At 40.2% G+C, this 9,335-nt stretch overlaps 1 long non-coding RNA gene across 1 annotated transcript in view; it reads right to left on the bottom strand.

Annotated features, from left to right (window-relative positions):
• Positions 1-7,383: 7,383 nt before the first annotated feature.
• The window catches only part of LOC115281736, a 5,412-nt gene continuing 3,460 nt past the window's right edge, over positions 7,384-9,335 (bottom strand). Inside the window, exon 3 of the long non-coding RNA XR_003904388.1 lies at positions 7,384-7,515. This is a non-coding gene — a long non-coding RNA (uncharacterized LOC115281736). The remainder of the gene's footprint in view (positions 7,516-9,335) is intronic.

Genomic DNA, 9,335 nt, shown 5'->3' with positions numbered 1-9,335 from the left:
ACCAAACAGGACTTGACCTCCACAGGGCGAATCACATACTCTTTCTGCTGCACCCCTTATCCTAGCCCAGCCCCCCGCCCCCCGTTTCTCACTTGGATCATTGTAGAAGCTTTGAGTTGGCCTCACCACACCCCATCTCACCCTCTCCAATCAGCTCTCCAGGTGCTTCCGACTATCTTACCCCTCCTGTTTCTTCTTACCTGACCTAGGAGGCTCAGCACAACCCAGTCCCACTCAGCCGCATCTGCTGTCCCCTCCGATGGTCCCCCAAACACATCAGGCTCCTCTCTCTTTCCATGTCCTTGAGTGAATTTCCTTCTTTATTTTTTTTTAATTTTTTAATGTTTATTCATTTTTGAGAGAGAGACAGAGTGTGAGCAGGAGAAGGGCAGAGAGAGAGAGAGAGAGAGAGACACAGAATCCAAAGCAGGCTCCAGGCTCTGAGCTGTCAGCACAGAGCCCGATGCAGGGCTTGAACCCACAAACTGTGAGATCATGACCTGAGCTGAAGTTGCACACTTAACAGACTGAGCCACCCAGGTGCCTCAGTCGAGTTTCCTTCTGCCTGCCTCTCCAAGGTCAATTTCTGCTCATTCTTCAGGACTTAGGCTTTTGCGGGGGCAAGGGGGCGGGTATGGGCAAGGTAGATTTTACACACAGTAAAATGCATAGAGCTTAAATGTAGAGCCTGGTGAATTTTGACAAATCTACACACCCATGTAACCACCACCCAAATGGAGATACATAGAGCATTTCCATCAGCCATCACGTAAATTACGATGCACAGAACATTTCCATCATGGCAGAAAGTGCCTACGTGCCCCTTTCTGGTTGTTTCTGCTTTCTGATTATTAACGCAACTGCTGGGAACATATGTATGCAAAGCCTTTTTGTGGACACGTACTTTCATTTGTCTTGCATAAACTCCTACAAATGGAATTTGGAAAAACCAAAGAGTAGGTGCACTTTTGACTCTACTAGAAACCAACAGTTTCCCAAAGTGATTGTACCGTCTCACATTCCCACAGGCCTTCTGATTCCCCGTATCTTCGCCAGCACTTGGCCGTGGCAGTCTTTCTGGTTCATGGGTAGCGGTATCCTATTGTATGTAGGGCCGTGTGAATGTCCCAGTTGATGAATGACCTTAAGCATCTTCTCTTTGCTTTTATGGCCCATTCAAATATGCCTTGATGTGAAGTGTCTGTTCAGGCCCTTTACCTACTTAAAAAAAATTTTTTTAACGTTTATTTATTTTTGAGACAGAGAGAGACAGAGCAGGGAAGGGACAGAGAGAGAAGGAGACACAGAATATGAAGCAATCTCCAGGCTCTGAGTATCAGTATAGAACCCAACGTGGGGCTCAAACTCACAGACCCTGAGATCTTGACCTGAGCCGAAGTCGGCCACTTAACCAACTGAGCCACCCAGGCGCCCCTACCCACTTTTAATCTATTGATTTCTAGGTCTCCATTTTCATATTGTTCTCAGAGAAGCTCTGAGGGCATCCTTCCCCATGCCACCTGCTGCGCACACACACACACACACATGTGCACGTGCGTGCGCTCAGAGTTATGTCCCTCAGTTTTAAGCTTTCACAGGACCTCATTCTGGTTTTGAGGACGTGGCTATGCTTTGCACTAATGACACGTACCGTTGCACGGCTATCTGTTGGTCTTCCCTGCAGGCTCAGCTCCACAAAGGTCTGGACCACATCCGCCCTCGTTACTGTTGAATCTCTAGTTCTGAAACACAGTCCTAGGCACCAAGGAGGTCCTCAATAATTTTTTTCACTTGGTCAAGTTTTACTGAGTGCCTACTGTATGCCAAGCAATATAGCACTGGCGTACCTCAGTGCACAACACAGGTCACCTCGTGGGGCTGCCATTCTGGGATGGGGACAGCGGTGGGGGAGAGAGTCAGTTAACAACTAAGCCCATAGATATAGGTGTGCCAAGTGGTAGTGAATGTTTTGAACTCAATGATAAAATGACAGGAGACTAGAGAGTGACATTGCATAAGATGATCGAGGGGAATTTCTCTGATAAGATACCACTTGAGCAGATACTTGAAGATGAGAAAGGCAGCTTAGGGGGGAATTGTGGGGGGCATCTAGGCCAGAGCGTGACTTAATAGATGCACAACAAGATTGATATGGGGGGAGGGAAGTGCGGGGAGGGGAGTAAGGTAGAGAGACACGAGGTGAGGGGATGTCACATAGGGTTCTGTGTTTTAAACTTTTTTCATAGCAATCTGCTGGTGGGGGGGGATCCCCGCATATGCATGTACATGTGCGCACACGCACGCACGCACACACACACACACAGCATACGCTCAAACAGAAGGTTTCGGGAATCAATTCTTCTCTTTACTATACATAGTACGCTCTCTGGTATTTTTTTCTTCTTCTTTGCTCTTCTGTTCCATTTTGTTCTATTTCATACAATCAGAATGCTGATCATGACCCACCGGATTGATTTTATGACCTGTTAATAGATTTCTATGTACATGGGGAAGATTCTGGATGAAAAGCGGCTGGAAGATTTTGAACAGAAATGCTACGTGACCCAACCTGTGGTTAATTTCTTTCATTTAAATGTTGTATTTTGGAAATCAATTTGACAATAAACTATTTTTTTAATGTTGTATTTTAACGTTATGGTGGAAAATCGGAAAGAGATGCAAAGGTAGGGTGCATGGAATAAGGTACCCCTCATACCCTTTCATTTGGCTTCAACAACTACTGACATTTTACCATCTCACTTTCCATAATATCCATCCACTCCTTTGCTGAAGCAGAGCTCAGACATCATATCCTTTGCCCTTAGATACACCCATACGTATTTCTAGCAAATAACAATCCCATTTTCATACCCAGCAATGATTTAATCCTTCTCTTACCCAGCTCATGACCCACTCTTCTTGACTGTCTCCAAAATGGGCTTTTTTTTTTTTTACATTTTTTTTTTTACATTTATTTATTATTGAGAGACAGAGAGAGACAGACCACAAACGGGATAGGGACAGAGAGAGAGGAAGACACAAAATCCGAAGCAGGCTCCAGGCTCTGAGCTAGCTGTCAGCATAGAGCCCCATGCGGTGCCAGAACCTGGGAACCGCAAGATCATGACCTGAGCCGAAGTCAGTCGCTCAGCAGACTGAGCCACCCAGGCGCCCCCAAAACAGGCTCTTATAGCTGGTGGGTGTGAATCAGGTTCCAGACAAGGTCCACATGTTGCATTTGATTGGAACTTCTCTTAAGGTCCTTTCCTCTTTCCCCTCCCCTCTCTCCCTGATCATGATGCTTATGCTACATAAAGTGAAATGAACAACTTGACGGGGTTTGAAAATTGTACACACTCTTGTTACCACCACCCTCATCAAAACAGGGAACATTTTGTCACCTCAGAAATTTCCTTGATGTTCCTTCCCGGTCAGCCCTACTACCCTCAGCCCACGGCAACTGCTTTTCTGGTCTCTATCACCATGGATTTGCTCCGCCTGCTCTTGAAGACCGTATAAACACCATCCCTCAGTGGGTTGTCTGGCCTCATTTGCTCACATGTCTGTGAGATTTATCCCTGTCATTCTGTGTACCGGTATGTAGTTCGTTTCTGTTACAAAGGAGTTGTATCCCATCACACGGATGTCACTATCTAATTTGATTATCTACTCTCCTGTTGATAGGCATTTGAATTGTTTTTGGTTGTTGGCTACTGAAAATAGGCTACTTGGAACATTCATGTTTATGTTTTTATGTTTCCTGAGTAAAACTTTGCTGTTGTTTTAAGACTGCCATGGCTCTTCTGAAACCTATTTTCATGTAAATTTTAGAAACAGCTCATCAATTTCTATTAAGAAACCTGTTGGGAATTTGACTGGAGTTGTACTCAATGCATAGATCAATGTGGGGAGAATGGCCATCTTAAAAATGTTGACTATTCTAATCTGGAAGCGGGCTATCACTTTCCACTTCAGTGGATCTTTTTAAATTTCTCTTAGAGGGGCGCCTGGGTGGCTCAGTCGGTTAAGCATCCGGCTTCAGCTCAGGTCATGATCTCACAGTTCATGTGTTCGAGCCCCGTGTCGGGCTCTGTGCTGACAGCTAACTCAGAGCCTGGAGCCTGCTTCAGATTCTGTATCTCCCTCTCTCTCTGACCCTCCCCTGCTTATGCTGACTCTCTCTGTCTCTCAAAAATAATAAAAAAATTTTTTTTTTATTTAAATTTCTCTTAGAAAGGGGTTGGGTTTTCAGTAGAGAGGTCTTATACAGCCTTTCTTAAATTTATTCCTAGGTATTTGATTCCCCTCCCCCTGCTGTTTTAAACCTTCTTTTTCGAATGTTATTCTCTGTTCATTGCTGGTACATAGAATACACTGGAATTTTGTGTATCCACCCTATATCTGCGACCTGGCTAAATTCAGCGGCTAATTCTAAGAATTTTCTAAGTGGGCAATCCTATTACCTGTAAATAACAATTTTCTGTTTTCTTTCCAATTTTTATAGCTTTTATTTATTTTCTTGCCTTATTATACAGGCCAGGCTTCTGTACAAGGCTAAATAGAAGTGGTAAAAATAGACTTCTTTGCCTTCTTTCCAATCTCAGGGGTCATCATGAACTATGATGTAACTTTCAGGTATAGGTGGCTATCAATATAAGTATAGAATCTATATAGGAAGGTTATAAATCATAGAAGCCCATTATTAAGTTGAAAATGCTTGTTATGTATTCTAATTTTAGTATAGTGGCATATTTTTTATTATGAATTAGGGTTATATTTGTCAAATGCTTTTCCTGCATCTATTAAGATGACCAAATAGGCTGTTTCCTTTCTTATTCTGTCATATGATTAAGTGCATGAGTTGATGTTTAAATGTGAAATCAGTCTTGCATTCTTGGAATAAACCGATTTGATCATCAATATATTATTCTTTTTAAGCGTTGCTGAATTGAAGTTGATATTTTCTTTAATTGGAAAAAAATAGGTTTTGATAGAGAGAAAGTGCAAACAGGGAGGGGCAGAGAGGGAGAGGGAGAGAGAGTTTCCCAAGCAGGCTCCTCCGCTCTTCAGCCCGGAGCCCAACAGAGGGCTCCATCTCACAACCAAGAGATCACGATCCAGGCCAAAATCAAGTCTGAAACCTAACTGACTGAGCCACCCAGGCACCCTGAACTTGATAATATTTTCTAGGGATTTTTGCACCTAAATTAATGAAGGGTAGTGATTTTTAATTTTTTTTTCTTGAAAAAAAAACCTTTTCAGAATTTGGTATCAGGGATTCACGAACTTCGTGAAGTGATTTGGAAAGTGTTGGCATTATTTCTGCCTTAAAAGTTTGAGAGATTTCACCAACAAAATTCTCTCTAGAAATCTGTTTTCTTTGTGAGAAGGGTTTATTTTTCAAATTAAATTTCTACAATTGATATAAAACTATTCAGATTTTCCACGTCTTCTTTAACAGATTGTGTTTTTCAAGGAATTTCGCCGTTTTACTGAAAGTTGTCAAATTTGTTGGTATACAATTTTTATTTCATTACCTTATCATCTTTTCAGTGTCCATAGGACCTGTAGTGATGATGCCTCTTTAATTCCTGATACTGACAATTTGTTTCTCTATCTTGTTTTAAATTTAACAGTTTTGCTGGGGCTTATCAGTTTTATTAAGCTTTCAAAAGACCAACTTCTTTTTTGTTGGCTATTCTTATTGGTTTCACCTACTGTTTTTCCATTTTATATATTATGGATTTCTGCTTTTTAGTATTTCCATCCTTGTAATCTGAGGTTTACTTCACCTTCTTCCTAGCATCTTGAAATGGATTTTACGTCTTTCTTCTTTTCTATTATGAACATTTAAAGCTATAAATTTTCCTGAAAATACTTCATTAGCTTCATTCACAACCTTTGATCTATCGTGTTTTACATTCAATTTTAAATATTTTCTAACTACTTTTGTGATTCTTCTCTTGGACCAGTGGGATATTTAGAAGCACACTGCTTAAATTCCAAATATTTGCAGATTTTCTAGAATCTCGTTATTGATTTGTACTCTGATTATGTAATGTTTACAGAACATACTCTGTGAGATTTCATTTCTTTAATCTTTTAGGCATTTTTTAAAAAATCAAGCACCTGGACAATCTTGATGAATATTCATGTATATCTGAAAAGCACATGCATTCTTCAATTGTTCAGTGTTGCTGTGATGTGTAAATATCAACTATATGTTGATTGTGAATGTAGTATTTTTCAAACCCTATAAGACTATTACTTATTTTTCCTATTTGTTTTGTTAATTAATCAAGGAGCATTAACATCCTTAGCTATAACTGCATATTTTCTTATTCCCTCCTTAGTTCTGTTGATTTTTGCTTTATGTGTTTTTAAGTCCAGTTATTAGTTACATACAAATGTAAGGCTGTTGGGTGTTCTTGACAAATTCATCTTTTTATCAGTATGATAAAATATCAGTGCAATAAGGTACTGCTAATACTCCTCATTTTAAACTCAGATTTGTCTGATAATCTCCAGCCACACCAATTTTCTGATGCTTGGTGTTTGCACTGGGATGGTTTTTATCCTTCTCAACTTATTCATGACTTTAAGTTGTTTGTCTTATAAATAGCACACAGTCATACCTTGCTTTAATCCATTTTGACTATGCCTCTTTTAGAGTGCCTGAGTGGCTCATTTGTTAAGCATCCAACTTTGGCTCAGGTCCTGATCTCATGGTTTGAGAGTTCAAGCCTCGCATCAGGCTCTGTGCTGACAGCTCAGAGCCTGAAGCCTGCTTCAGATTCTATGTCTCCCTCTCTCTCTGCCCCTCCCCCACTCACATTCTGTCTCTCTCAAAAATAAACATTAAAAAATTTTTTTAAATAAATTAAGTAATCCCTCTTTGCGTTAGTTTTTAGTGGCTACTCTATGATATGCATCTCCAACTTAACATATTTTACCTTGAAATCATTTTCTGCTGCTTTATAAGCAATATAAAAGTCTTGCTATCTGGGGCGCTTGGGTCACTCAGTTGGTTGAGTGTCCAACTTCAGCTCAGGTCATGATCTCACAGTTCGTGGGTTCAGTCCCACGTCCGGCTCTGTGCTGACAGCTCAAAGCCTGGAGCTGCTTCGGATTCTGTGTCTCTCACTCCCTCTACCCCTGCCCCACTCATGCTCTGTCTCTCTCTCTCTCTCTCTCTCTCTCTGTCTCAAAAATAAATCAACTCTGAAAAAAATTTTTTTAAATCTTGCTACCTGCTGCAATGCCCTCTTACTGTTCACATATTATATTTTTATGTAAGGCATAAAACCACAATGCATTGTTATAATTTTTACTTTAATCAATAGTCTTCTACAGAAATCTTAAGATTATTGTTCACAAAACATGAAAGTGATTTATAATTAACCTCAGGTTTACACATTTTGGTGCTCTTCATTTCTTCCCACAGATAGAGGCTTCCATGTAGAATGATTTCCTTCAGTCTGAAATTTTTCTTTCAGCATCTCTTGTGGTACATGCCTGAGGGGAAAACTCTGCTCAACTTTGTCATCTGAAAATGTTTCTGGTGCGTTTTTGCTTTTGAAGAACACTTTCAATGGCATAAAATTTTAGACTGATGGCTTGATGTTTTAACTTTTTTATTTTTGTTTTTGTAATTTAAATGTTTATTTATTTTTGAGACAGAGAAAGACAGAGTGTGAACAAGGGAAGAACAGAGAGAAAGGGAGACACAGAATCTGAAACAGGTTCCAGGCTCTGAGCTGTCAGCACAGAACCTGATGCGGGGCTCAAACCCATGAACCGTGAGATCGTGACCTGAGCCGAAGTCAGCCACTTAACCAACTGAGCCACCCAGGCAGACACCCCTGATGTTTTTTATTTTTAACAATTTAAATATACCATTCCATTGTCTTCTGTCTGCCATGTCTTTTATGAGAAGTCACTCATTATCTTAATTGTTATTAATGTGTTATGTATTTTTTAGTTGGTGGCTTTTGAAAATTTCTCTGTATCTTTGGTTTTCAACAGTTTATTTACGGTATAACTAGGTATGGGTGGGTTTTTTTAAAAAAATTATTCATGCTGATTGGAGATTGTTAAACTTCTTGGACATGTGGATATCCTTGACCAATTCTGGAATATTCTTGACTACATCTTTCCAAATATTTCTTCGGCTGCATTTTACTCCCTTTCTCTGGGACTCTAATTATGTATACATTAGATCATATTAATACTGTCCCTACAGGCTCAGGTGATCTGTTCAATTTGTTGTGGTTTTCTTTTTCTGCTTAATTGGATGATTTCTATTGACTTGTCTTCAAGTTCACTGACTATTTCTTCATAACATGCAGTCTGATCTTAAGCCCATTTAGTAAATTCTTTATTTCTGACTCAGTAGTTTTCAGTTTTAGAATAACCATGTGGTTCTTTTTTGTGCTTCAATATTGAAATTTGCCATCTGTTCACATATGTCACTCACCTCTTGCCCTGGATCCATTAAAATATTTTAAATTATTATTTTAAAGGTCTTGTTTGGACACTGCAACATATGGAATGTCTTTGGTTTCGCTTCAACAACATTTCCATTTTGATTATAGGTCACATATTTCTGCTTTATCAAATGTTTTGTAATTTTTAATTATACTTCAGATATTGTGTAAAAGAACAGTAGAGACTGAAGTACATAACAATTACTCAGTAAAGCGGGAAGCTGAGTCAACTTAAGTTGTGGTTGAGTCGAGTCGAGTCTGGGCTTCATTGCATTCACTGTGTCTTTAGCTGCCACTGGTCCACTACTGACTTCAAATGTTTGGAGGGTTCAACAGGACTTTGCCCTGAAGCTTGGGATCTGAATACTGGCAAATCTTCTGAACCACAGGCAATCTCTCTGTTTCAGAGCCCAGATGCTTTGGGTTTACTTGGGAGTGCTTTTGTTGTCCTTCTCCACACCTGGCTTTCTTCCTTCAACGACCTCTCTCCACCTTGCTTCCCTACCCATATATTTTGGATGCTGTCTTGCACTAGGTAAAGGCCTGGTCACACTGACATCATCTCTTGGCTTTCCTGACCTGCCTTCAGCCACCTCCATACTCTTCAGAGAGAATTGGAAGGTGTGACTTGGCTCCATGGGATACAGAGCTGTCATGTTAGTCTCTACATACTTAATAAAATTTATTAAAGTTTGGCCTGATTCCTTTTTTTTAAATAGTTTATTGTCAAATTGGTTTCCATACAACACCCAGTGCTCTTCCCCACAAGCGCCCTCCTTCATCACCACCCCCTCTTTTCCTCCCTCCCCCTTCCCCTTCAACCCTCAGTTCGTTTTCAGTATTCAATAG

This window comes from Suricata suricatta, chromosome 17 (genome assembly GCF_006229205.1).
Source record: "Suricata suricatta isolate VVHF042 chromosome 17, meerkat_22Aug2017_6uvM2_HiC, whole genome shotgun sequence".
Taxonomy (NCBI): Eukaryota; Metazoa; Chordata; class Mammalia; order Carnivora; family Herpestidae; genus Suricata; species Suricata suricatta.
This window is presented reverse-complemented; position numbering and strand designations above follow the sequence as displayed.